Below are 2500 nucleotides of genomic sequence, written 5' to 3' on the forward strand. Positions count from 1 at the left end.
TAACACTGAAATATACATTTTGATTTTAAAAACAGTTATCAGGGTACTGTTTTGAGTCATTTGGTGGTGATCCTTTTAAATCATACATAGATGCACTGCATGTTTGAAAAGTACCCACTGCAACAGTGCTTCAGAGTGATGATAATCTTTTTGAAACTAGAGGGTGGAGATGGAGTCTATGCTTATGTCATAACCCTGTTATATCTCCATTCTCATATATGGGCCCTGAACCTTCCTAAATCCGCTCAGAGAAAGAACTTGGGGTTACTAAGTTCACTGAGCTATTTCCACTATCCCCCAGACACCAAACATCATCACTTTTTATCCTTGGTTTCAGCACACAATAAATATTTTAGCATGTCACTCATACAATATCTTGTTTCATACACGCAGCAGGGGTCGTTCCGCTCTCCTGAGGGGAAAGAACCGTGTAGCATAGCCTATGAACTACAGGTCCCAAGCACCGCAGCGACACGAGGTTCCTCGCTAATCACAGCGATCTGTCTCTCCACCCTAGTCTCGAGCCCCGCGCGAGGAGGAGGAGTGGGCTTGGTTTCGCCGCTCGGGAAACAGCTTTGGCACTGGACTGGTGTGTGTGTGTGTGTTTATGTGTGGATGATGCCTGCGTGCTGCGCTGCCGCTCGGTGTATTTCTCTGCGTTTCTGTAAATAACTAAGCAGGTATACGGATCCTAACCAAGTTATTGGCAATTTCTCCGTAAATGGGCTCTGGGTGTGTGAAGGACGAGCCTGGACGCATCAGATGAGAAGAAATTCTATCGCATAGTGCGGCCGCTGCTGTACGGATGGTCACCTCTGGTAAGTGCGGGTTCTTTTATATCTCCGACAGCTGAATATTAGAAAAGTTGAGCTTTGCCACAGCCAGTCAGTTAAAACGAAGTGCAGAAGGCGAAGGTTTCCATAGAAACAGCTTAAAAACTTAATTTATTTCGGGTTTGCTCGTATGAAGACTCGCTTTAATGCCGCAGCGTGTGGAGGAAGGCGGGTATCGGCGAGTAGGCTATAGCGGTGGTGCTCACAATTCGCCGACCACATTTGGGGCTCTGTTGCGAGAGGGAGGGAGGGAAATGTGGCGAATGCTCTCGTAACTACACATCAGGTCCACAGCCAGACTGTTGCTTCACTGATTGATGTCTGATTTGTAGCTCGTGTCTGGCTCCTCGCCAGGAGATCGGTGTACTTGTTGGAACCCTCGGCGGTCTGCAGTCTACGACTGCATCTTTCCACCTCAGATTTCCCCCAAAACCCTGTTGTCATTCTTCCCCACACAAGAATAACAATAGAAATGACTATGCTCTGTCCTTATCAGGCATCTGTGGCAGAGCTATTACACAGGACATTAGGTAAACCTAATCGGAAAAGAATACCATTTCGGAAAACATAACGGTAGTCTGACTGTTATACGTCTGTTGCTTTCGCGTGAATTTGCAGAGATTACACTAGGTGGTTAAGAGCATCAACGAGCTTGTAGACAATTGTGAAAGCTCAAGTGATGATTTATACACACCCAAGTGATGATTTGTACACACACAGTAATAATTGTGTAACAAGTAGCCTTCTTCGAGGAGCGGAACAGAAACTGGAAGACAGCGCTTCAAGTTATCCATCTCAGCGCTATCGCGCGACTCTGTCGACAGTCTCCATTGTGTCCTAACCCGAGACGTTTCCTTCTGGTTACAGCCAAACTGGTAGAAAAGGCCGCTGTCGCCTAGCTGAGATAGAGACAAGACTATTTTAAAATACCGATAAACTCGTCATTGAGCTGAGATAGAGACTATTTTAAAATACCGATAAACTCGTCATTGAGCTGAGATAGAGACAAGACTATTTTAAAATACCGATAAACTCGTCATTGAGCTGAGATAGAGACTATTTTAAAATACCGATGAACTGGGTATAATGGCATTGAGCTGGGTACCTGTTTTCAGTTCAGTGCAATATCGTCATTGGGTTATCACACCATGTGTCTGGAGACCCATCTCTCTCTCTCTCTCTCTCTCTCTCTCTGTCTCCTTTCTCTCTATCTTTCTTTTCTCCCTCTCTCCCTCTTTTTTTTTCTCTCTCTCTTTCTCTTCTCTCTTTCTCTCTCTCTCTGCTCTGCATGTACAATGGGGGCAAAACCTCTTGCTTGATAACAGCAACCCCGCCTCTTGTCACCGTGCATCTTAAATCAAGATCATTATTCAAAACACAAAAAGTCTCTCTCTCTCTCTCTCCCTCTCTCTCTCTCTCTCTCTCCCTCTCTCTCTCTCTCTCAAAGGCATATCTAGGCATAGCATTGGGATTGAGGTCAGTGTGCAGCAGTGGTCTTATTCTGCTAAGCATCATTGTCTTGACTGTCACGGTTGGACAGGCCACTGGTGTTTGGTGATGTGATGCCCAGAAAGGGGGACAGGAGACTAGTGTGTGTGTGTACAGGAGACTAGTGTGTGTGTGTGTGTACAGGAGACTAGTGTGTGTGTGTGTGGACAGGAGACTAG

The 2500-nt window shown here is 45.8% G+C and overlaps 1 protein-coding gene across 1 annotated transcript in view; it reads left to right on the top strand.

Moving 5' to 3' along the window:
• The first annotated feature begins 562 nt into the window (after positions 1–562).
• Positions 563–2500, top strand: part of LOC143140464 (zinc finger protein 704-like) — a 109749-nt gene continuing 107811 nt past the window's right edge. The window contains exon 1 of the mRNA XM_076301384.1: positions 563–818. The gene's annotated coding sequence lies outside the window, so the exon portion shown is untranslated. The remainder of the gene's footprint in view (positions 819–2500) is intronic.

The sequence above is a fragment of the Alosa pseudoharengus genome, unplaced genomic scaffold (genome assembly GCF_046254945.1).
Source record: "Alosa pseudoharengus isolate Yale_2024_CS ecotype anadromous, Long Island Sound unplaced genomic scaffold, YU_APseudo_1.1 YU_APseudo_1.1_scf_23, whole genome shotgun sequence".
NCBI classification, from domain to species: Eukaryota; Metazoa; Chordata; class Actinopteri; order Clupeiformes; family Clupeidae; genus Alosa; species Alosa pseudoharengus.